The 26,671-nt window shown below is 49.8% G+C and overlaps 1 protein-coding gene across 1 annotated transcript in view; it reads left to right on the top strand.

Moving 5' to 3' along the window:
- PHIP (pleckstrin homology domain interacting protein) overlaps positions 1-26,671 on the top strand; it is an 863,049-nt gene that overhangs the window by 347,070 nt on the left and 489,308 nt on the right. The gene's annotated exons all lie outside the window — the stretch shown is intronic.

Below are 26,671 nucleotides of genomic sequence, written 5' to 3'. Positions count from 1 at the left end.
GGCAGACACTCTCCCTCAGGAGCAGACCGAGTCTCTTCTTCAGTTGGCCATAAGGTATGTTGTAAATTTCTGGCCAGTGTAGCCGGGTCGCCCTTCCAGGACCCGGCCCAGCCAGACCCTGCTTAGCTTTCTTCTCGGCACAGCTATTGTTCCGCTCCACACCTCCTCGGGCTGCTCTTGGATTTGGTCTCAGACTCCTGAGAGCTCTTAGGACTTCCCTCCTCCTTCGTTTCTTTTCACAGATTCTCAACAAAGGCAAACTGCTTATAAGTAAAAAGGTTTTATTTCTTGCTTTAACTCAGCATAACCAAAAAGGGAAAACACATTAGTTCTGTGTCTTGCAGGCAAAGCCCTTTCCAGGCCCAAACAGTTCATACAGCTTTCCTTGGTTAACACAAAATAATGCTTCTTGCTTAATCCTCTTTTAATCAGAACATAACATATTAGTTTGGTGTTTGCAGTCAAAGCACTTTCCAGGCTCATACAGTTCATATAACTTTCCTTCTTTTAACACCAAAATAATTCCTCTTCTAATTTTATTTATTTATGTATTGCATTTGTACCCCACATTATCCCACCTTTTTGCAGGCTCAATGTGGCTTACAGAGTGTTGTTATGTAGTCATTACAAGATCTTAAATACAATCGATGATAGGCTGAGGGATCTTAAGTACAATCGATAGTAGGCTGAAGGTAAATGGGGATTTAGATGGAAAGGTGGTAGGTAAGGTAGTGTGAGAGATGTTTTTTGGTGCCCATGAGTGGGTGCATATGAGTGGTTTAAGGAATGATTTGTTTCATTGAGGATTGCTTTTGTAGGCTTTGTTGGAGATGTGTCTTCAAAGATTTGCGAAAGTTGGTTAGATTATCCATGGTTTTCAGGACCATGGGTAATGCGTTCCATATTTGTGTGCTTCTGTACGCAAAAGTAGTGGCATATGCCTGTTTGTATTTAATTCCTTTACAACTGGGGAAGTTCAGGTTGAGGAATTTGCGGGCCGATCTTTTGGCGTTTCTGGGCGGTAGGTCCACTAGATTTAACATATAGAGTGGGGCGTCTGCGTGGATGATTTTGTGAACGGTTGTGCAAATCTTGAACTCAATTCGTTCTTTCAGCGGGAGCCAGTGCAGTTTCTCTCTTAGGGGCTTCGCACTTTCGTATTTAGTTTTTCCAAAAATGAGTCTGGCTGCGGTGTTCTGGGCTGTTTGGAGTTTTTTAATGGTCTGTTCTTTACAGCCTGCGTACAGAGCGTTACAGTAGTCCAAGTGACTTATCACTAATGTCTGTACTAGGGTGCGGAAGATGTTTCTTGGGAAAAAAGGTTTTATTCTTTTGAGTTTCCACATCGAGTAGAACATTTTTTTCGTTGTATTCTTCACGTGGGTATCGAGTGTGAGGTTTCGATCCCATGGTTTAATCAGAACACAACCAAAGGAAGACACAGTAGTTCTGTGTTTTGCAGTCAAAGCACTTTCCAGGTTCAAACAGTTCATACAGCTTTCCTTCCTTAATCTTACAGCACAAAGAAACAGTTTCTTTTCACCTTCCCTGTCCTGGGGTTTAAAACCGTGCCGCATTCCTGTCTCTTTCCTGAGGCCAGCACCTGTCCCCTCTTTAACAGAGACCTTCCCCAATGCCTCAGCCTTTCTCCTCCAGCCTTCCACCACCGTCTCAAAGGAGCTGCCAGCCACCCACCCACCTACAGTATCTTTTCCTGTTTGAGCCAGAGCAGCAATTTCCATCCTCTCCTCCAGTCCCTCAGCTATCTCCATTTTATCCTCATCACCGGCTTCCTCCTCCCCCACTCACCCCAGCTGTTCCTCATTATCTTCCTCAGAACCCATCTCCCAATCCTCTATTCCCTCTCCTAGCTTCTGCATAGTTTGGCGGGGAAGGGGGGGGGGGATTCTGGGAATGGTAGTTCCTACCCTTCCTCATTATTCCCGTTGGCCTTTCCATCCTAAGGAGCCTAGCTTTCGGAATACTGGGGCCTTGGCATCGAAACCTTCCCTGTTGGGGTTCCCCTGCTATTTGCGACCCCTGTTCCCATGACCTCCTTGATCCCCTACCATCTGCCCCCTCACACCAGAGGTGCTTTTGACACTTTGGCAGTGTCCAGTATCTCTGCCTAGATATAGCGATGCGAAGGCTCTCATGGCAGCGTGTGTCTGAATTGGACTTGTTGATCCAACAAAGAATGCAGAAGCCATTTGCTGTGGAGAGAACCTTTTTGGGGAAAAGGTGGAAGAGATCACCGACCTGATCAGTAAACACACTGATACCATCGATACCCTCTCCTGGTGTACACCACCTTCGCCCTCTTCTTCCAGGATGTTTTCAGGCAAGTCGAAGCATGGTCTCTACTACTCTCAAGGGTGTAGATACACTCCTCCTTGCTCCACTCAGCCAGGTCAACCCCAGCGTATCACAGCATGTGGAAAAGGCCCAGCTTTCTCCCCAGTCAAAACAGGAGACAAATTTTTGACTGGCTTCAAGAGAACATAGCCACAATTACACTGACCGTTTAAAAATCCTATTCGGTAGGGGGAGACTGAATTTTTTCATTAAAGATGGCCCCTCATAAACTCCAACTGGTGGGTTTGTCAAATAATCCGTCTCAGTTACATTTTCCATTGGCAAAAGAAACCACCAAATTGCCCTCCATAGGCTACTTACTTCAGTTCTCACAACAGAGAAGTACTTGTAGAGGAATTCTCCACTCTTCTCATGGCCCATGTGGTGGAACCCGTTCCACCATTTGAACAAGGGAAGGGATTCTATTCCAGGTACTTCCTTTTACCAAAAATGCAGGAGGGATGCGTCTCATCCTAGACCCAGTGGCGTAGCCAGACCTGACATTTTGGGTGGGCCCAGAGCTAATATGGATGGGCACTAGGTGTGAGTAGTGTTTCTTGGGATACTCCTTACTAATACCTTAGAGTGCAGTGGATGATGGATTTCTAAGTAAACAGTCTGTGCAACAGCTCTCCTGCATTAACACAAACCACATACCTGGTTCTTGGACCACCGATATTTTTAAATATAGTGATTTATCCCATATCTTAAACTTGACCAAATATGACTGCTATAAGGCAAACATGTCAATGGCACATATCCTTCAAACTTTGCTTTGTAACAAATGCAAATGTCTGATTAAGCTGTATTCATAAAACAGATAAATTCTGAAACTGACATTCCCATTTAAAAAGCCAGAGAAGTCAGACTCATATAGATCCCACACGAACTACATGCACATAGAATCTTTTACATCAGTCACATCAGGGGCGTAGCTATGGGTGGGCCTGGGCCCACCCAATCTCAGCTTAGGCCCACCCAGTTTTCCCTGCTCCTCCAATCAGTGCACAGCCAGCCTTTAGCCCTGCAGCGAACAGGAAAGAGCAGCTCTTCTCTCTCCTTCCAGCATCCCGGCACCAGCCACCAGGTATGGGCCCCCCCCCCCCCCCCCCCCCCCCCCAGCCTTCCAATCCCCTGATCCGCGGATAGTGTCAGTGAGAAAGCAGTACACACGCTGCTTTAGACCTGCCCGAGAAGCCTTTCTTTCTCCTTCAACTTCCTGTTCCTGTGTAGGAGAGAGAAGGGCTTCCAGGCAGGGACAGGTCTAAAGCAGTGTTTGTACTGCTTTAATTAGCCACCATATATTAACAGTTATTCTGAAAGGGGTCACTGAGCAGGGCTGTGAAAAGGTCAGGTAAACAAACATCCACTGTGCTGTTTCTCAAGGGTCTGAGCCGCTTGTTTAAGAGCAGCTGGGTAAAAGAATAGTTTTTGCACTGTTTGCAGTTGAAATCTGTAACCAGAGCAAAAAGGAAACTGAAGCCTGTGGCTCTCCAAAGCCTTCAGAAAAATACTTTCAAGCAATTAGCACCCTCTTCACATGTAAAGCGAAACATTAGGATGGTGCATTCAGTTAATCTTACTCTTAATGGGCTTGGGTCCTAGGTAGGTGCAGAGTTTGTTTCAAGGGATCCACTGGTCTGAATGGCTGCATGTTAGTCTTTTTTTTCCCTAATGCAGCATAATTGTATGTGAACTGTAGAATTTGCATATATTTAGCATTTATTTTCCTTTGCGAGAAAGTTCACAGTGGTTCACTGCTTAATTGCCCTTTTCCATGGATGGATTCCACTGTTCCACAGTGCAGCAAGTACCTGGAATCACCCAAAATGTCTTTTCCCACCCGCAGAGGAGGACTTTATATTTCTTTACAGAGAAATAATACTTAATTTTCAGCCCTAATAAGAGCTGGGAGTCAGACAGGGGCAGATGATGGATGGAAAGGGCAAGGAGAGAGGGCAGACATTGGATGGAGGGGACAGCAGAGAGGGCAGACACTGGATGGCAGAGAAAGAACGAAGACAGATGCTGGATGGAAGGAAGACAGTGAAAAGAAGATGAGGAAAGCAGAAACCAGAGACAACAAACTGTAAATAAAATATATATTTTTTTATTTTTTTGCTTTAGGATAAAGTAGTATTGTAGCTGTGTTAATAAATGTTTCTAATAGAACATGTAAATAAGGTAATCTTTTTATTGGACTAATTTTAATACATTTTGACAAACCTTCGGAGAACAAAGCCCCCTTCCTCAGGATAGGATACTGGAACAGCACTTTCTCCGAGGACAAGCAGGCTGCTTGTTCTCACGACTGGGTGACGTCCGCGGCAGCCCCCACCAACCGGAAGAAGCTTTGCGGGCGGTCCGCACGCGGGGCACGCCCACCGCGCATGCGCGGCCGTCTTCCCGCTCGTGCGTGACCGTTCCCGCCAGTCTTTTCTTTTCTGCGCCTGAGGAGAGTCGTGCCGTCGCCGCTCTCCCTTCGCAGCCCCGGAAAGACCGTCGCGTTTACGCGATTTTGTTTAACTTTTGTTTATTCGGTTACCGCGTGCTCCAGTTTTTCTTTTCTTCAGAAAAAAAAAAAAAAAGAGCACGCGCTCCTTTTTCCCTCGTTTCTAGCGAGGGCGTCGCGTTGCGGCCTTGTGGCCGCGCGATCGATTTATTTTTTCGAGGTGTGATTTCCGCCACCATCGACGACTTTAACTTCGCCGACGCGATTTTTCCGTCGATGTCCTCGAAGGTCCCGAGTAGATTTAAGAAGTGTGGTCGGTGCGGCCGGCCGATCTCGCAGACCGACACCCACGCTTGGTGCCTCCAGTGCCTCGGGCCGGAGCACAATATCAAGTCGTGTTCTCTGTGTCTCGGTCTCCGGAAACGGACTCAGGTTGCGAGGCAAGTTCTGCGGGACCACCTTTTGGAACTTGCGCCGGCCCCTCGACGTCGACGGCATCGTATCGACGCCCGGTCCTTCGGTACCGGTATCGATGCCCGAAAAATCGGCACCGATGGCATCGACCCCAGGAGAACAGGTCCCGTCGGCCCGCCGGTCCTTCGGTGAGGGTAGAGGTGAGAGACCGCGTGGGCAGTCGGCCCCGGTCACTCCTTCAGCCCGTGGCCCTCGGGACCGAACCCTGTCTGACCCCGGTTCCTCGGGACCGAGGGGGATCGACCTCCTCCTCCATACCACCCGGCACCGGTGACGGGCACTGTAAGAAGGCAAAGAAGCACCGTCACCGGTCGCCCTCGACGCATCCGCCTCTCGGTACCGGAGAGGAGTCGACGCCGAAGCGTCCGCGTCGCGAGGAGAGGTCCCCCTCGGTGGTGGAGGTACCCGCCACGTCAGGGTCCCAGCACTTCGGTGCAGTCTCCTGGACCCGAGCAGCTTCTGGTACCGATGCCTCTACCGGCCCCCACGTCTTTCCCGACAGCGGGCCTGGACGAGTGCCTCCGAGCCAATCCTTCCGGGGATCCTGGAAGGGCTGATGCGCCAGGCTGTGCCGGCGCCGGGGTGCTTGCGCCCTCGGCGCCGATGACTGTGGCGCCGGCGAGCTCTAGCCCGGTGCCGAGGCCGTCGACGCCGCCGCCGCTTGCGGCGCCGGTCTCGACCGCCATGCAGGTGGAGTCCCCGTCGACGGAGGGAGCTTCGTCCCCGCCGGCGCGGGAGTCCACCGCTCGACGACATCGAGGCCTCGGCGCCTCGACGTCGAGCCGGGCCCGGTTCAGGGACTCAGCTACATGAGCTTATGTCCGATACCGAGGAAGAGGCCTCATGGGGGGAAGAGGAGGACCCCAGATATTTCTCCTTAGAGGAGTCTGCGGGTCTTCCCTCGGACCCCACACCTTCACCTGAGAGGAAGCTCTCACCTCCTGAGAGTCTCTCTTTTGCCTCCTTTGTGCGGGATATGTCTATTTGCATTCCCTTTCCCGTGGTCTCTGTGGATGAGCCGAGGGCTGAGATGCTCGAGGTCCTCGACTATCCATCACCACCTAGAGAGTCCACCACAGTGCCGCTGCACAATGTCCTCAAGGAGACACTGCTTCGGAACTGGATGCGACATTATCTAATCCCCACCATCCCCAAGAAAGCAGAGTCCCAGTACAGGATCCACTCGACCCAGAGTTAATGCGGCCAACAATTGCCCCATGACTCGGCGGTCGTGGATTCTGCTCTCAAGAGGGCACGGAGTTCGAGGGATACCGCCTCGGCGCCCCCGGGCGGGAGTCTCGCACTCTGGACTCGTTTGGGAGGAAGGCCTACCAATCCTCCATGCTCGTGACCCGCACCCCAGTCATACCAGCTCTATACGAGCATCCACATGCGGAACAATGTGAAGCAGCTGGCGGACCTGGTCGATAAGCTCCCGCCGGAGCAGTCCAGGCCTTATCAGGAGGTGGTCAGGCAGCTGAAGGCGTGCAGAAAATTCCTGTCCAGGGGTATCTATGACACCTGTGACGTGGCATCTCGTGCTGCGGCCCAAGGTATAGTGATGCGCAGGCTCTCATGGCTGCGTGCCTCTGACCTGGACAACCGCACCCAGCAGAGATTGGCCGATGTCCCTTGCCGGGGGGATAACATTTTTGGTGAGAAGGTCGAGCAGCTGGTGGACCAACTGCATCAGCGGGAAACCGCCCTCGACAAGCTCTCCCACCGGGCGCCTTCAGCACCCACCTCAGCAGTGGAGACGTTTTTCCCGGGCCCGGCAGGCTGTGCCCTATTCCTTTGCAAGGCATAGGTACACCCAGCCGGCCCGAAGGCCTCGTCAGGCACAGGGACAGCCCCAGCGCGCTCGTTCTCGTCAACAGCGTGCGCCTAAGCAGCCCCCTGCGGCTCCACAGCAAAAGCCGGGGACGGGTTTTTGACTGGATCCACGGGAACATAGCCGCCATAAAAGTGTCCATACCGGACGATCTGCCGGTCGGAGGGAGGCTAAAATTTTTTCACCAAAGGTGTGGCCTCTTATAATCTCCGACCAGTGGGTTCTCCAAATAGTGCGGTGCGGATACGCCCTGAATTTGGCCTCCCTGCCTCCAAATTGTCCTCCGGGAGCTCAATCCTTCAGCTCCCATCACAAGCGGGTACTTGCAGAGGAACTCTCCGCCCTTCTCAGCGCCAATGCGTCGAGCCCGTACCACCCGGCAGGAAGGGCAGGGATTCTATTCCAGGTACTTCCTTGTGAAAAGAAAAACAGGGGGGATGCGTCCCATCCTAGACCTGAGAGGCCTGAACAAATTCCTGGTCAAAGAAAGTTCAGAATGCTTCCTTGGGCACCCTTCTGCCAATGATTCAGAAAACGATTGGCTATGTTCCCTGGATTTAAAGGATGCATACACTCACATCCCGATACTGCCAGCTCACAGGCAGTATCTCAGATTCCGCCTGGGCGCACGGCACTTTCAGTATTGTGTGCTGCCCTTTGGGCTCGCCTCTGCCCCACGAGTGTTTACAAAGTGCCTCGTGGTGGTGGCGGCGTATCTACGCAAGCTGGGAGTGCACGTGTTCCCATATCTCGACGATTGGCTGTCAAGAACACCTCGGAGGCAGGAGCCCTCCGGTCCATGCAGTGCACTACTCAACTCCTGGAGCTGCTGGGTTTGTGATCGGAGGCAGGAGCCCTCCGGTCCATGCAGTGCACTACTCTCAACTCCTGGAGCTGCTGGGGTTTGTGATAAATTACCCAAAGTCCCATCTCCAGCCAACCCAGTCTCTGGAATTCATAGGAGCTCTGCTGAATACCCAGACGGCTCAGGCCTTCCTTCCCGAAGCGAGGGCCAACAACCTCTTGTCCCTGGCTTCGCAGACCAGAGCGTCTCAGCAGGTCACAGCTCGGCAGATGTTGAGACTTCTGGGTCATAGGCCTCCATAGTCCATGTGACTCCCATGGCTCGTCTTCACATGAGATCTGCTCAATGGACCCTAGCTTCCCAGTGGGTTCAAGCCACCGGGAATCTAGAAGATGTCATCCGTCTCTCCACCAGTTGCTTCACTTCACTGCTCTGGTGGACCATCCGGACCAATTTGACCCTGGGACGTCCATTCCAAATTCCGCAGCCCACGAAAGTGCTGACGACGGATGCATCTCGCCTGGGGTGGGGGAGCTCATGTCGATGGGCTTCACACCCAGGGTCTGTGGTCCCTCCAGGAGGATCTGCAGATCCTTTTCCTGGAGGTCCGAGCGATCTGGAACGCACTGAAGGCTTTCAGAGACCGGCTGTCCTACCAAATTATTCAAATTCGGACAGACAATCAGGTTGCAATGTATTACACCAACAAGCAGGGGGGCACCGGATCTCGCCCCTTGTGTCAGGAAGCCGTCGGCATGTGGCGGTGGGCTTACCAGTCCGGCATGCTCCTCCAAGCCACATACCTGGCAGGTGTAAACAACAGTCTGGCCGACAGACTGAGCAGAGTCATGCAACCGCACGAGTGGTCGCTTCATTCCAGAGTGGTACGCAAGATCTTCTGAGAGTGGGGCACCCCCTCGGTGGACCTTTTCGCCGCTCAGACCAACCACAAGCTGCCTCTGTTCTGTTCCAGACTACAGGCACACGGCAGACTGGCGTCGGATGCCTTTCTCCTCCATTGGGGGACCGGCCTCCTGTATGCTTATCCTCCCATACCTTTGGTGGGGAAGACCTTACTGAAGCTCAAGCAAGACCACGGCACCATGATTCTGATAGCGCCCTTTTGGCCCCCTCAGATCTGGTTCCCTCTTCTTCTGGAGTTGTCCTCAGAAGAACCGTGGAGATTGGAGTGTTTTCCGACTCTCATCTCGCAGAACGACGGAGCGTTGCTGCAACCCCAACCTTCAGTCCCTGGCTCTCACGGCCTGGATGTTGAGGGCGTAGACTTCACTGCGTTGGGTCTGTCTGAGGGTGTCTCCCGTGTCCTTGCTTGCCTCTAGGAAGGATTCCACTAAAAAGAGTTACTTTTTCAAGTGGAGGAGGTTTGTCCGTTGGTGTGAGAGCAAGGCCCTAGAACCTCGTTCTTGCCCTGCACAGAACCTGCTTGAATACCTTCTGCACTTGTCAGAGTCTGGCCTCAAGACCAACTCAGTAAGGAATCACCTTAGTGCGATTAGTGCTTACCATTATCGTGTGGAAGGTAAAGCCATCTCTGGAGAGCCTTTAGTCGTTCGATTCATGAGAGTTTTGCTTTTGTCAAAGCCCCCTATCAAGCCTCCTACAGTGTCATGGGATCTCAACGTCGTCCTCACCCAGCTGATGAGACCTCCTTTTGAGCCACTGAATACCTGCCATCTGAAGTACTTGACCTGGAAGGTCATTTTCTTGGTGGCAGTTACTTCAGCTCGTAGGGTCAGTGAGCTTCAAGCCCTGGTAGCTCATGCTCCTTATACCAAATTTCATCACAACAGAGTAGTGCTCCGCACCCACCCAAAGTTCCTGCCGAAGGTGGTGTCGGAGTTCCATCTTAACCAGTCAATTGTCTTGCCAACATTCTTTCCCAGGCCGCATACCCGCCCTGCTGAACGTCAGTTGCACACATTGGACTGCAAGAGAGCATTGGCCTTCTACTTGGAGCGGACACAGCCCCACAGACAGTCCGCCCAATTGTTTGTTTCTTTCGACCCTAACAGGCTAGGGGTCGCTGTCGGGAAACGCACCATCTCCAATTGGCTAGCAGATTGCATTTCCTTCACTTACGCCCAGGCTGGGCTGGCTCTTGAGGGTCATGTCACGGCTCATAGTGTTAGAGCCATGGCAGCGTCGGTGGCCCACCTGAAGTCAGCCACTATTGAAGAGATTTGCAAGGCTGCGACGTGGTCATCTGTCCACACATTCACATCACATTACTGCCTCCAGCAGGATACCCGACGCGACAGTCGGTTCGGGCAGTCGGTGCTGCAGAATCTGTTTGGGGGTGTAAATCCAACTCCACCCTCCAGGACCCGAATTTATTCTGGTCAGGCTGCACTCTCAGTTAGTTGTTCTTCGTAGGTCAATTTCTGTTGTATCCTCGCCGTTCAATTGACCCGGGTCGTTCAATTGACCTGGGTTCTTGTTTTGAGTGAGCCTGAGAGCTAGGGATACCCCAGTCGTGAGAACAAGCAGCCTGCTTGTCCTCGGAGAAAGTGAATGATACATACCTGTAGCAGGTGTTCTCCAAGGACAGCAGGCTGATTGTTCTCACCTACCCTCCCTCCTCCCCTTTGGAGTTGCGTTTTCATGTTGTTTCTTGCTTGTCATTCAACTGCGGGAACGGTCACGCACGAGTGGGAAGACGGCCAGGCAGCATGCGCGGAGGGTGTGCCCCGCGTGCGGACCGCCCGCGAAGCTTCTTCCGGTTGGTGGGGGCTGCCGTGGACGTCACCCAGTCGTGAGAACAATCAGCCTGCTGTCCTCGGAGAACACCTGCTACAGGTATGTATCATTCACTATGCTGTATTTACCTGAGGAAGAAGGTTTTGGCCTCTGATAGCTAAATGTATTAGTCTAATAAAATGGTATTATTTTATTTTCTATATTTGTTTTATTTCTATTTGTTAATTTGTAAAGTGGTGATTGGTATTTGTTAGTTTTTTCAAATTTACATCTGCTGTCTTATATTTTGCACAGTACTAGGGGACATTTGCTGTTTCTGTGGTGTTGCATTGTATGCAGAGTCTGGCATCTTGGGGGTTCATTTTAATTTTTGTCTAAATAGAAAGTTTATAGAGCAATTGTAGCACACCATAAGCAGTCATTTCTACAAGCCACACAAGGAAAAGGAAAGCATCTTAAACACTACAGTGAGCACTAGAACATCAATTCACCTATTGTAAAACGAAACCAGACAGAATAGTACAGATCGTCTATCCTGCACAGTCAATGCCAACTGAAAGCCATGTCTTTTTCACAAACACAGATACACCCTAATCCACTATAGAATAAGTAATCATAAACTTTCTATTTAGACAAAAATTAAACTGAACCCCCAATGCCAGACTCTGCATACAATGCAACACCACAAAAACAGAAAATGTCCCCTAGTACTGTGCAAAATATAAAGACAGCAGATGTAAATTTGAAAAAAGCTAACAAATATCAATCACTACTTTACAAATTAACAAGTAGAAATAAAAAAATATAGAAAATAAAATGCCATTTTATTGGACTAATACATTTAGCTTTCAGAGGCCAAAACCTCCGTCCTTAGGTCAGTACAGTATAGTGCTGTTACAGTATCCTATCCTGACCTGAGGAAGGGGGTTTTGTTCTCCGAAAGTCAAAATGTATTAAAATTTGTCCAATAAAAAGATTACCGTATTTACATGTTCTATTTATAAATATTTATTAACACATCTATAATACTACTTTATCCTAAAGGAAAAAAATAGATATATTTTATTTACAGTTTGTTGTCTCTGGTTTCTGCTTTCCTCATCTTCTTTTCACTGTCTTCCTTCCATCCAGCATCTGTCTTCACTCTCTCTGCCATCCACTGTCTGCCCTTTCTCTCTGCGCCCCCCCTTCCATCCACTGTCTGCCCTTTCTCTCTGCCTCTTCAATCCACCATTTGCCCTCCCTCTCCCATCCATCCAGGGTCTGCCCTCCCTCTCGCTGCCCCTTCTTTTCGGCCCCCAGTTCCAGCCCCATTATCTCACCTACCCCTAGTTCCAGCCTCAGCTCTCATCTCCCACATGCCCCTCCTTTTCAGCCCCCAGTTTCAGCCCTACTAGCCCACCAGTCCCCAGTTTCAGCCCAAGCCCTTTTCTCCCACCAGTCCCAAGTTTCAGCCCCAGCCACTTCTCCCTGTCCCGTTTTGAGCCCCCAGTCCACATAGTTTCAGCCCCTGCCCCTTTTCAGCCCCCCTGTTTCCCTTCATCCATATGCCTTTCATTGGGGTCCCCCTTTTCAGTCCCAGACCCATTCTCCCTCCTGCCCCCTTCTCAGACCCCAGTTCCAGCTCCAGGCCCCGTCCCCCATCTGAGCCCTCTCCCGACCCCCATCTGAGCCCCCTCCCCGACCCAGTCCCCACCTGCCTACCAGCTCCGTCGACGGAGGGACAAACCGACCCTCTTCGCCACCCGGCACCCAGCCTTAAAAAAAAAATTTGGTGAAGTGCCTCGCGTCTGCTCTGCCCTGCTCTGTGCTGCTACAGCAGCCGTAAAGCAAGCAAATCGCCTCGTCGCGTCGGCCCTTCCTTCACTGTGTCCCGCTCTCGCGGAAATAGGAAGTTACATCAGAGGGCGGGACACAGTGAAGGAAGGGCCGACGTGACGAGGCGATTTGCTTGCTTTACAGCTGCAGCAGAGCAGGGCAGAGCAGACGCGAGGCGCTTCACCGATTTTTTTTTTTTTTTTTTTTTTTTTTTTAAGGCTGGGTGCCGGGTGGCAGAAGAGGGTCAGTCTGTCCTTCTGTCGACAGAGCTGGTTGGCAGGTGGGGACTGCGGCGCCAGCGGAGCACCCCCCCTACTTGCTGATACCCGGGGCGGGGTGGACTGCTCCGCCCCGCCCTTGGTACGAGGATGTTGGCTGGGCAGGCCTGGAGGGAAAGTGGCTGGGCCTGGGCCCATCCAGGCCAGCCCGTGTCTACACCCCTGCCTAGACCTAAGGGCTCTGAACAGATATCTGGTCAAAGAAAAGTTCAGATGGTTTCCCTTGGCTCCCTTCTCTCAATGATTCAGGAACAAGATTGGCTGTACTCTCTGGATTTAAAGGAAGCATATCAGATTTCGGGTGGAAACACATCACTTTCTATACCACATTCTACTGTTTGGCCTCGCGTCATCTCCCAATTACCAAATGCCTAGCAGTAATCGTAGTATCTCTATTCAGACTGGGTGTCCATGTGTTTCTCTACCTGGTCATTTGGTTGATGAAGATCACATTGAATGAGAAATGGAAGGAAAAGCCTCAGACCCAACTTCGGAACATTGAATATTCTCATAGACTAAAGACGGGAAACCCCATAGTCATAAAAACATTCTACACAGATGCAGTTGATAGTTTTTTTGCATCTGTGTTGAAGGTTTTATGCTTACGAGGTTTTCCGTTTTTAGTCCCTGAGAACATTCAAGATTCTGGACTTGGGTCTGAGGGCTTTCCTTCTATTTCTAAATTTGACATAAATATTGCAGAGAATAAATATACAGATATTATAGAGAATAATTATAGCACTCCGATATAGTTGAATAGTTCTTTCATAGTGGTTTTGTTAAATTTGTGATTGTTGTCAACTAGCCCAGGTCTCATTTTAGTGGCTCAGTAATTGGAGTCCATAGGAGCCCTGCTAGATACATTTCAAGCATGAGCCTTTCTCTCTCTGTCACTGGCAGACACTCTTGTTGCCTTTGCTGTATGTTTGCAGCAGCTAGCAGATCACGGCTCCATAGATGTTGAAGTTGTTGGGCCACATTGCTTCCACTTTACACGTCACTCCCATGGCACATCTCCTTATGAAATCTTCCCAGTGGACCCTAGCTTCTCAGTAGTCTCAGGCCACTGAAAAATCTAATACATATCATCTGAGTAACCCAGAGCTGGCTCAATCTCGCCTTTGGTGGATGATTCTATCCAGTTTGACCTTGGGACTGCCATTCCAAATTCCTCAGCCCCAGAAGGTACTGACAATGAATGCATCCAACTTGTGATGGGTAGATTCTTTGGATTGGCTTCACACTCAAGATCCATGATCTGCTAAGGAAATGGGTTTAAAGATAAACCTCTTGAGTTCCAGACAATTTGAAACTCTCTAAAAGCTTTCAGAGATCAGTTGCTCGACCAAACTGTTCTCATCCAATCAGGTTGTGAAGTATTAACGTGAACAGTCAAACTTCTCAGGAACCCTCTCGGTGAAGAGCCAATGGTAAAGCTGCAAGATGTAAATAGGAACAAGAAACATAGTTTGAAATGTCTGTATGCGAATGCCAGAAGCCTAAGAAGCAAGACATGAGAGTTAAGAGTATATTGCACTAAACGAAACATTAGATATAATAGACATCTCTGAGTCCTGGTGGAAGGAGGATAGCCAGCGGGACACTGTCTTGCCAGGGTACAAATTATATCGTAGTGATAAGGTGGATCGAATTGGTGGAGGGGTAGCATTGTATGTTAAGGAGGGCCTAGAACCAAATAGTTTGTTTTGTGTCGTGCAGAAATTTCAATCTTGGAATCCCTATGGATTGAAATTCCATGTGTAAAGGGGTAAAGGATAGTGATAGGAGTGTACTATTGAACACCTGGCTAGGATGAACAGACAGATGTAGAAATGTTATCAGAAATTAGGGAGGCTAACAAACTGGGCAACACAATAATAATGGATGATTTCAATTAACTTGATATTGACTGGGAAAATGTAACAGGGCATGCCAGGGAGGTAAAATTCCTTGACGAAATCAAGGACTGATTTATGGATCAGCTGGTACAGGAGCCAACAAGAGAAGGAAAAATTCTAGACCTAGTCCTTAGTGGAGCGCATGATCTGGTGCGGGAGGTAATGGTGCTGTGGCAATCAATAACAGTGATTATAATATCAGATATCGGCTCTGCAATAAGTACATGCAGGAAGTGCAATATGTTAGCATTTAAGTTTCAAAAAGGAGACTATGATAAAATGAGAAGAACTGTGAAAAAAACTTAGAGGAATAGCTGACAAGTCAAATTTTACATAGGGTGTGGATGCTGTTCAAAAATACCATCCTGTAAGCCCAAGCCAGTTATATTCCATGTATTCTAAAATGACTAAGGAAGAACAAATGATAGCCAGCATGGTTAAAAAGTGAGATGAAGGAAGCTATTACAGCTAAAAGAAAATCCTTCAGAAAATGGAAGAAGGATCTGACTGAAAACAATAAGAAGCATAAGGAATGGCAACTCAAATGCAAAGTGCTGATAAGAGGGATTTTGAAAAAAAGTTTGCTTCAGAGGCAAAAAAACATAGTAAAAAATTTTTTTAGGTATATTAAAAACAAGAAGCCAGCAAAGGAATCATTTGGGCGCTAGATGACCCAGGGATACAAGGGGCAATCAGGGAAGACAAAGCCATAGTGGAGAGATTAAATGAATTCTTCGGTCTTCACTGAGGAAGATTTGGGAGAGATACCAATGCTGGAAAAAATATTCAAAGCTGATGAGTCATAGAACCTGAATGAAATCTTTATAAACCTGGAAGATGTAATGGCGCAATTTGATAAGTTGAAGAGTAGCAAATCGCCTGGGCTGGGTACTATTCATCCCCAAGTACTGATAGAATTGAAAAATGAAACAACTATTGTGTATTAAATGCAATTTATCTTTAAAATCATGCATAGTACTGGAAGATTGGAAGGTGGCCAATGTAATTCCGATTTTTAAAAAAGGTTCCGGAGGTGATCCAGGAAATTAAAGATCGATCATGCTGACGGTGCTGGGAAAAATGGCAGAGACTAATATAAAGAAGAAGATTACAGAGCATATTCAAAAGCATGGATTAATGAGACAAAGCCATCATGGATTTAGTAAAGGGAAATCTTGTCTTTAAAAAGGTGAACAAACGTGGATAAAGGTGAGCTGATCGATATTGTGTATCTGGATTTTCAAAAGGCATTTGACAAAGCACCTCATGAAAGACTCCAGAGGAAATTGAAGAGTCATGGGATAGGAGGTAGTGTTCTATTGTGGATTAAAACTGGTTAAAAGATAGAAAACAGAGAGTAGGGTTAAATGTTCAGTATTCTCAATGGAGAAGTGTAGCCAGTGGGGATTGGCAGGAGTCTGTGCTGGGACCACAGCTTTTTAACATATTTATAAATGATTTAGACATGGGAGTAATTAGTGAGGTAATAAAATTTGCTAACAACACAAAGTTATTCAAAGTTATTAAATCGCAAGAGGATTGTGAAAAATTGCAAGAGGACCTTACGAGACTGTGAGACTGGGCATCCAAATGGCAGATAATGTTTAATGTGAGCAAGTGCAAAGTGTTGCATGTGGGAAAGAGGAACCTGAGCTATTGTTACATGATGGAAGGTTCCACATTAGGAGTCACCGACCAGGAAAGGGAGCTAGGTGTCATTGTTGATGATACATTGAAACCCTCCGCTCAGTGTGCAGCGTCAGCTGCCAAGAAAGCAAATAGAATGTTAGGTATTATTAGGAAAGGAATGGAGAACAAAAGTGAAGATGTTATAATGCCTTTGTATCACTCCATGGTGCGACCACACCTCGAATACTGTGTGCAATTCTGATCACCACATCTTCAAAAAGATATAGTGGGATTAGAAAAGGTACAGAGAATAGTTACAAAAATGATAAATGGGATGGTCGACTTCCCTGTGGGGAAAGACTAAAGTGTCTAGGGCTTTCCAGCTTGGAGAAAAGACAGTTGAAAGGAGTTCTGAAAGAGGTCTATAAAATAATGAGTGGAGTGGAACGGGTAGACCTGAATCGTTTGTTTACTTTCTCCAAAATACTAGGATTAGGTTGCATACAATTAAGCTACAAAGTCATAAATTTAAAACAAATTGGAGAAAATGTTTCTTCACTCAACATGTAATTAAACTCTGGAATTTGTTTCCAGAGAATGTGGTAAAAGCAGTTAGCTTAGTGTTGTTTAAGAAAGATTTGGCTAGCTTTGTAAAAGAAAAGTCCACGAGCCATTATTAAGATGGAGTTTGGGAAACTCCACTGCTAATTTTTAGGATAAGCAGCATAAAATTTAATGCACTTTTTTGGAATCTAGCCAGGTACTTGTAACCTGATTTGACCACTGTTGGAAACAGGATGCTGTGCTTGATCGACCTTCGATCTGTCCCAATATGGCAACGCTTATTTTCTTACATTCGTATACAGAAGCAGCATGCTTCTCAAGAAGCCACTTAGACAAAAGACTATGGCATAACTTTAATCCATTCATACACAGAATCGGCAAACTTCTTAGGAACCCACACAGGCAGACAGGATAACTGGAGCTCACACAGGCAGAGAACGTAGGTAGAAGATGAAGGCATCTCATAACACACGGAACTGGAAGAGCAGAGGACAATACAACAAGGCAAAAGTGCCAAATTTGAAGGCAGATGGGTTTAAGTCTTGATAGCCATGTCTGACGTCACAGCAGGGCGTCTATGTAGGCACTCGTACCCGCGGCCCTTGTCAACGCTCCCAGAGGCCCTGGAGGATGGTTTTCTGCCACAGCCCAATAGCTTCGAGGTGCGTTGGAAGTCATGGTAAGACCGTCACATGGAATCGCATCTTCACCTCATCTGTTTTGTAGTTCATATTTTAGATACACAAATGGATTATTCTATTTTGAGTATCTTGCGTGGACAAGTGGTTTTATAAGTCAAAATAATAAAAATAAATATTTGGTTTCGTGCAGATCTCTCATTTGTTTTAACATAACTAAATGGGCTATAAGCCCCTAATGCAGTCCATTGGTTTTCTTTTATTTTGTTCGTGTGCTGACTTATATTGTGCCAAAACTGAAAACTCTTATGTTGTCTCTCTGGTCGATAGTAAAAGGGAGCTCATTGTGAATACTATCCACCCTAAAATGTTGTTTTGTGGCTGTACATGAGGAATTGTGGTATTTCATAAGTGTGCGTTTGTGTTCCTAGTCATGCATCCAAAGGTTATAATCCTTTCAAGAAAGCCAGTTAATTGTTTAACTTATTAGTGGAACATAACCACAAAGGCATGGTATGGTCACATTTTCAATATGGTAATACTAGAGCCCAGCTAAGGAACAGGTTGTTTTGAGTTAGTCTTCAATGGACCAACTCTGTAGAAGTTGTTGTTTACTTTTACAATGTGTTGTATGAATGCCTGTTCTGGTGTGTGCATGAGATAATTGAAAAACTGTCTACACCTATGGCTATGATTTTTGAACATGTGGCATCATTAATAATAAGGCTTTTAAATGCCCTGTTGGGTATATATGGAAAATATCATCTTTGTTAAATGTTTCAGACATATCCATCATTTTGCTCCCATATTGTTACTGATTTCTATTATTCTGTCTCACTCTATTTTCAAATGTAAGCCACATTAAGTCCGAGTTTACTTGGGATTTTGTGGGATATAAATGTCAAAAGCACAAATCCTTTATCCTTTACCTTATAAAGTACTGTTTATTCAACTGTATGGTGATTGCACAAGGAAAGCAAGTTTGGTCCATAGATGCCCTGCTGTGAAGCCTATAGAGACTTAAACCCCTCTGCCTTCATCTTTGGCATCATTAGCCACCATCTGCACTTCCATTTCTGTGGGTCCTTAGATGCCTTCATCTTCCAGTTACACTGTCTGCCTGACTGAGCTCCAGCTGCGCTGTCTGAGCTCCAGCTGCGCTGTCTCTGTTTGTGAGCTTCACCTACTCTGCCTGTGTGGGTTCCAGCTATTCTCTTGGTCTGTGTGGGTTCCAGCTATTCTCTTGGTCTGTGTGGGTTCCAGCTATTCTCTTGGTCTGTGTGGGTTCCAGCTATTCTCTTGGCCTTTGTGGGTTCCAGCTATTCTCTTGACCTTTGTGGGTTCCAGCTATTCTCTTGGCCTGTGTGGGTTCCAGCTATTCTCTTGGCCTGTGTGGGTTCCAGCTATTCTCTTGGCCTGTGTGGGTTCCTGCGAAGTTTGCCTCTTCTTTGTATGAGTGGGTTCCAGTTAAGCCATTGTCTTTTGTCTGTGTGGGTTCCTGAGAAGCTTGCCCCTTCTTTGTATGAATGGGTTCCAGTTAAGCCATTGTCTTTTGTCTGTGTGGGTTCCTGAGAAGCTTTCTGCTTCTGTGTATGAATGGGTTCCAATTACACTATTGCCCTTTACCTGTGTGAACCTTTGACTAGCCATCTGCTTTGCTCTGGAAATACATCCCTGTTTAGCCACCTGTACCAGTCTGAGAGTCGATGATCTTGTTTCCTGATTTACCCTGAGTACACCTGTCTTCTGGTCGTCGTCTCCTGACCCTGATGCTAAACGACTCCCTTTGCCTGGTTGGCCTGAAACCAGTCTTTCCTTGTCATCAAGCAGATGAAGCCATTATGTATGGGTTATGTCCATCAACCAGCAGGGGAGATAGAGAGCACTCAAACTTTCACAGTGCCCTCTTGGCCAGCTAGCTCCACTGCCTCTTCAGTATTCTCTATCTCCCTTAGCAGGGTGGCTGCAGCTTGTTCGAGCTCCAGAAAAATCTGCCGGGAGGTGGTTCCTGACTTGCCAGTTGTTAACCGGGGTGTTGGAGGCTATAGCAGCTTCACTTTAAAGGCACATAGGTTAGCCCTTTCCCTGCCTTACCCATACCTCTGTGGATGTGGACATATTGCCTTGCTTTCCCTGTCCTTACCCACCAACAGTGGATGCAGGCATATAGGTTCGCCCTTTCCCTGCCTTTCCCACTCATCTGAGCCTCCGGAGTCTTCAATACCTCTGCTTTCCTCACAGCTTAAAAAAAAAAAAAAAAAAAAAAAGTTGCGTCGCGTTTTTAAACGCAGAGACGCTGGAACAGAGGTTTTTGACCTGATTTTCAGCAGGATCGTAGTTGTACACTAGATCCTTTGAGGTAAGAGTGTTTTCCAACTCCTCCGGGGTGGGCCCGCGATCGGGGCGATTTTGGCGCGAACCGCCATTTTGGATTTTACTGCCGTTTTTCGGCGATGGCTGCGGACAATGTAAAGCGCTGTTCCACTTGTGGCAAGCGCAAATCAGCAGCAGAGCTCTGTAAATCGTGCTGTATTGGCGTAGGAGCCGGCCCGAGCATGACGAGCGATGTTTCTTCCCGCTCTGAGCTGGCAGCGGGCGCCATTTTGCTTACACCGCATGGCGCGGCCTCCGTGGACACGGAGAGACCTGAGCCGGGTGGGGCACCTCGAGATGAGGTTATTTCAGGAGTGGCTAGCACCGGACAGGATTTGGGTGCCCAGGGTGAGATTTTCTCCCCGGATTTTGTGCTTTTGCTGCATAAAGCATACATGATGAAAAGAGCCCTTCCTCAAGGGTCGCCTGAGGCTCCTCTGATTGCCCCCCCGATGGATTCTGGCCTGGGACTGCCCAGTGAGGCTTTTTTCCCAGATGCTTGGCCTAAAGATAAGCACAGAAGGGTTAATTCCCCTTCAGATTGTGGTGCACCTTTTTCCCCCCCCCGTGGTCGGGGTGTGAGGATTCGGAGAACTCTGACAGACGTTCTTGGTCTGAGGAACCAGAGTCAGGTGCGGATTTACCACAGGATCTGGATGATCCCTCCGCGGTGAGGATTTTCCACCGTGATGAGCTGCCAGCGCTAATTTCAGATACCCTGCAGGCCCTCTCGATTGAAGATCCTGACAGTGGCATGGCCTCCTCGGGTAATCCCAGGATGGCTAGTACCAAGAAAGCTGCTCGGGCCTTCCCTGAAAGAAGCGAATGCTACATACCTGTAGAAGGTATTCTCCGAGGACAGCAGGCTGATTGTTTTCACTGATGGGTGACGTCCACGGCAGCCCCTCCAATTGGAATCTTCACTAGCAAAGGCCTTTGCTAGTCCTCGCGCGCCCATGCGCAGCGCGCATGCGCGGCCGTCTTCCCGCCCGAAACCGGCTCGTGCCGGCCAGTCTCATATGTAGCAAGACAAAGAGAAGGGAAGACACAACTCCAAAGGGGAGGCGGGCGGGTTTGTGAGAACAATCAGGTATGTAGCATTCGCTTTCTCCGAGGACAAGCAGGCTGCTTGTTCTCACTGATGGGGTATCCCTAGCCCCCAGGCTCACTCAAAACAACAAACATGGTCAATTGGACCTCGCAACGGCGAGGACATAACTGAGATTGACCTAACAATTTTTCCAACTAACTGAGAGTGCAGCCTGGAACAGAAAAAACATGGGCCTAGGGGGGTGGAGTTGGATTCTAAACCCCGAACAGATTCTGAAGCACTGACTGCCCGAACCGACTGTCGCGTCGGGTATCCTGCTGCAGGCAGTAATGAGATGTGAATGTGTGGACAGATGACCACGTCGCAGCTTTGCAAATCTCTTCAATAGTGGCTGACTTCAAGTGGGCTACCGACGCTGCCATGGCTCTAACATTATGAGCCATGACATGACCCTCAAGAGCCAGCCCAGCCTGGGCGTAAGTGAAGGAAATGCAATCTGCTAGCCAATTGGATATGGTGCGTTTCCCCACAGCCACTCCCCTCCTGTTGGGATCAAAAGAAACAAACAATTGGGCGGACTGTCTGTTGGGCTGTGTCCGCTCCAGATAGAAGGCCAATGCTCTCTTGCAGTCCAATGTGTGCAGCTGACGTTCAGCAGGGCAGGAATGAGGACGGGGAAAGAATGTTGGCAAGACAATTGACTGGTTCAGATGGAACTCCGACACAACCTTCGGCAAGAACTTAGGGTGAATGTGGAGGACTACTCTGTTATGATGAAATTTGGTGTAAGGAGCCTGGGCTACCAGGGCCTGAAGCTCACTGACCCTACGAGCTGAAGTAACTGCCACCAAGAAAATGACCTTCCAGGTCAAGTACTTCAGATGGCAGGAGTTCAGTGGCTCAAAAGGAGGTTTTATCAGCTGGGTGAGAATGACATTGAGATCCCATCACACTGTAGGAGGCTTGACAGGGGGCTTTGACAAAAGCAAACCTCTCATGAAGCGAACAACTAAAGGCTGTGCTGAGATCTGCTTACCTTCCACACGGTAATGGTATGCACTGATTGCACTAAGGTGAACCCTTACAGAGTTGGTCTTGAGACCAGACTCAGACAGGTGCAGAAGGTATTCAAGCAGGGTCTGTGTAGGACAAGAGCGAGGATCTAGGGCCTTGCTGTCACACCAGACGGCAAACCTCCTCCACAGAAAGAAGTAACTCCTCTTAGTGGAATCTTTCCTGGAAGCAAGCAAGATGCGGGAGACACCCTCTGACAGACCCAAAGAGGCAAAGTCTACGCTCTCAACATCCAGGCCGTGAGAGCCAGAGACTGGAGGTTGGGATGCAGAAGCGCCCCTTCGTCCTGTGTGATGAGGGTCGGAAAACACTCCAATCTTCACGGTTCTTCGGAGGACAACTCCAGAAGAAGAGGAAACCAGATCTGACGCGGCCAAAAAGGAGCAATCAGAATCATGGTGCCTTGGTCTTGCTTGAGTTTCAACAAAGTCTTTCCCACCAGACGTATAGGAGGATAAGCATACAGCAGACCCTCCCCCCAGTCCAGGAGGAAGGCATCCGATGCCAGTCTGCCGTGGGCCTGAAGCCTGGAACAGAACTGAGGGACTTTGTGGTTGGCTCGAGATGCGAAGAGATCTACCAAGGGGGTGTCGCACTACACGGGAATTGAGCGACCACTCGTGAGGTTGCATAATCCTGCTCAACCTGTCGGCCAGACTGTTGTTTACGCCTGCCAGATATGTTGCTTGGAGCACCATGCCGTGACGGCGAGCCCAGAGCCACATGATGACGGCTTCCTGACACAGGGGGCGAGATCCGGTGCCCCCCTGCTTGTTGATGTAATACATGGCAACCTGGTTGTCTGTCTGAATTTGGATAATTTGGTGGGACAGCCGATCTCTGAAAAGCCTTCAGAGCGTTCCAGACCGCTCGTAACTCCAGGAGATTGATCTGCAGATCGCGTTCCTGGAGGGACCAGCTTCCTTGGGTATGAAGCCCATCGACATGAGCTCCCCACCCCAGGAGAGACGCATCCGTGGTCAGCACTTTTTGTGGCTGAGGAATTTGGAAAGGACGTCCTAGATTCAAATTGGACCAAATCGTCCACCAATACAGGGATTTGAGAAAACTCGTGGACAGGTGGATCACGTCTTCTAGATCCCCAGCAGCCTGAAACCACTGGGAAGCTAGGGTCCATTGAGCAGATCTCATGTGAAGGCGGGCCATGGGAGTCACATGAACTGTGGAGGCCATGTGGCCCAGCAATCTCAACATCTGCCGAGCTGTGATCTGCTGGGACGCTCGCACCCGCGAGACGAGGGACAACAAGTTGTTGGCTCTCGTCTCTGGGAGATAGGCGCGAGCCGTCCGAGAGTTCAGCAGAGCTCCTATGAATTCGAGTTTCTGCACTGGGAGAAGGTGGGACTTCGGATAATTTATCACAAACCCCAGTAGCTCCAGGAGGCGAATAGTCATCTGCATGGACTGTAGAGCTCCTGCCTCGGATGTGTTCTTCACCAGCCAATCGTCGAGATATGGGAACACGTGTACCCCCAGTCTGCGAAGTGCCGCTGCTACTACAGCCAACCACTTCGTGAACACTCTGGGCGCAGAGGCGAGCCCAAAGGGTAGCACACAGTACTGGAAGTGACGTGTGCCCAGCTTAAATCGCAGATACTGTCTGTGAGCTGGCAGTATCGGGGGATGTGTGTGTAGGCGTCCTTCAAGTCCAGAGAGCATAGCCAATCGTTTTCCTGAATCATGGGGAGAAGGGTGCCCAGGGAAAGCATCCTGAACTTTTCTTTGACCAGATATTTGTTCAGGGCCCTTAGGTCTAGGATGGGACGCATCCCCCCCTGTTTTCTTTTCCACAAGGAAGTACCTGGAATAGAATCCCAGCCCTTCCTGCCCGGATGGCACGGGCTCGACCGCATTGGCGCTGAGAAGTGCGGAGAGTTCCTCTGCAAGTACCTGCTTGTGCTGGAAGCTGTAGGACTGAGCTCCCGGTGGACAATTTGGAGGTTTTGAGGCCAAATTGAGGGTGTATCCTTGCCGGACTATTTGGAGAACCCACTGATCGGAGGTTATGAGAGGCCACCTTTGGTGAAAAACTTTCATCCTCCCTCCGACTGGCAGGTCGCCCGGCACTGACACTTGGATGTCAGCTATGCTCTGCTGGAGCCAGTCAAAAGCTCGTCCCTTGCTTTTTCTGGGGAGCCGAGGGGCCTTGCTGAGGCGCACGCTGCTGACGAGAGCGAGCGCGCTGGGGCTTAGCCTGGGCCGCAGGCTGTCGAGAAGGAGGATTGTACCTACGCTTACCAGAAGAGTAGGGAACAGTCCTCCTTCCCCAAAAAAAATCGTCTACCTGTAGAGGTAGAAGCTGAAGGCTGCCGGCGGGAGAACTTGTCGAAAGCGGTATCCCGCTGGTGGAGCTGCTCTACCACCTGCTCGACTTTTTCTCCAAAAATGTTATCCGCACGGCAAGGCGAGTCCGCAATCCGCTGCTGGAGCCTATTCTCCAGGTCGGAGGCACGCAGCCATGAGGGTCTGCGCATCACCACACCTTGAGCAGCGGCCCTGGACGCAACATCAAAGGTGTCATACACCCCTCTGGCCAGGAATTTTCTGCACGCCTTCAGCTGCCTGACCACCTCCTGAAATGGCTTGGCTTGCTCAGGAGGGAGCTTGTCCACCAAGCCCGCCAACTGCTACACATTGTTCCGCATGTGTATGCTCGTGTAGAGCTGGTAAGACTGAATTTTGGCCATGAGCATAGAGGAATGGTAGGCCTTCCTCCCAAAGGAGTCTAAGGTTCTAGAGTCTTTGCCCGGGGGCGCCGAAGCATGCTCCCTAGAACTCTTAGCCTTCTTTAGGGCCAAATCCACAACTCCAGAGTCGTGAGGCAACTGAGTGCGCATCAGCTCTGGGTCCCCATGGATCCGGTACTGGGACTCGATCTTCTTGGGAATGTGGGGATTACTTAGTGGCTTGGTCCAGTTCGCCAGCAATGTCTTTTTTAGGACATGATGCATGGGTACTGTGGACGCTTCCTTAGGTGGAGAAGGATAGTCCAGGAGCTCAAACATTTCAGCCCTGGGCTCGTCCTCCACAACCACCGGGAAGGGGTTGGCCGTAGACATCTCCCGGACAAAGGAAGCGAAAGACAGACTCTCGGGAGGAGAAAGCTGTCTTTCAGGAGAGGGAGTGGGATCAGAAGGTAGGCCATCAGACTCCTCGTCAGAGAAATATCTGATGTCCTCCTCCTCCTCCCACGAGGCCTCACCGTCGGTATCAGACACAAGTTCGTGGACCTGTGTCTGAAGCCGTGCCCGGCTTGACTCCGTGGAACCACGGCCACGGTGGGAGCGTCGAGAGGTAGACTCCCTCGCCCGCACCGGCGAAGCTCCCTCCGCCGACGTCGGGGAGCCTTCCTGGGAGGCTACCGCAGTCGGTACCGCAAGCGGCACCGATGTCGGAGACCTCACTCGACGGTACCGGTGGCGCAAACACACCCGGTACCGGAGGGGAAGGGCGCAACAGCTCTCCCAGGATCTCTGGGAGAACGGCCCGGAGACTCTCGTGCAGAGCGGCTGTGGAGAAAGACATGGAAGCCGATGCAGGTGTCGATGTCAGAGTCTGTTCCGGGTGTGGAGGCTGTTCCGGGCTGTCCATAGTGGAGCGCATCGACACCTCCTGAACAGAGGGTGAGCGGTCCTCTCGGTGCCGATGCCTACTGGGTGCCGACTCCCTCGGCGACCCAGAGCTCTCGGTGCCGACACGGGAAGGGGACCGGTGTCGATGCTTCTTCGACTTCTTGGGACGAAGCATGTCACCGGAGCTTCCCGGCATTGACGAGGAGGACGTAGAATCCAACCGTCGCTTCCTCGGGGCCGAGGCCGAAGAAGGTCGGTCTCGGGGGGCTGTACCGCAGGAGCCCTCAGGGTAGGGGAGACCCACCCGAAGGCTCACCGCCACCAGCAGGGGAATGGACAGCCCTCACCTGCACTCCAGACGAAGCACCACCGTCCGACGACATCAGCAGACGAGGAGGTCCCGGTACCACCGACGCCGACGCAGCCTTTCGATGTCTCAGCCCCGATGCACTCGATGCAATCGCGGCCGAGGATGAAGGTCTGGACGCTGGCGACGTCGATGCACTCGATACTCCCGATGCCGATGCCGACGAAGAGCCCGAGAACAAAACGTTCCACTTGGCCAATCTCGCTACCTGAGTCTGCTTTTGTAAAAGAGAGCACAGACTACAGGCCTGCGGGCGGTGCCCAGCCCCCAGACACTAAAGTCATGACGCGTGTCTATCAGTGAGCGAGATTACCCGGGCGCACTGGGTGCACTTCTTGAAGCCGCTGGGAGACTTCGATGTCATGGGCGGAAAAATCGCGCCAGCGAGATCAAAACTCGTAATGGCGAAGATGGCACCACAAAAGAGGGGAAGAAAAACTTCGAACCGGGGCCTCCAAGGGGTCTACCCCGAAGACGAAAGAAAACTTAACGGGGCAAAAACTAGAAATATAGGAAGGGGAACAGACCGAAAAGGTCTCCTTCCAAATGTTTTTTTTTTTTTTCGTAGCGAAGTCCAAAAAAAGACGCACGAGGTTGACTTTTGGGGCGCGAACGGCGTAAACACGACCGTACCGAGCGCGGACAAAAGAAGACTGGCCGGCACGAGCCGGTTTCGGGCGGGAAGACGGCCGCGCATGCGCGGTGCGCATGGGCGAGCGAGGACTAGCAAAGGCCTTTGCTAGTGAAGATTCC

The sequence above is a fragment of the Microcaecilia unicolor genome, chromosome 3 (genome assembly GCF_901765095.1).
Source record: "Microcaecilia unicolor chromosome 3, aMicUni1.1, whole genome shotgun sequence".
Lineage (NCBI taxonomy): Eukaryota > Metazoa > Chordata > Amphibia > Gymnophiona > Siphonopidae > Microcaecilia > Microcaecilia unicolor.
Note: the sequence above shows the minus strand (reverse complement) of the source record. Positions and strands in the feature narration are given on the sequence as shown.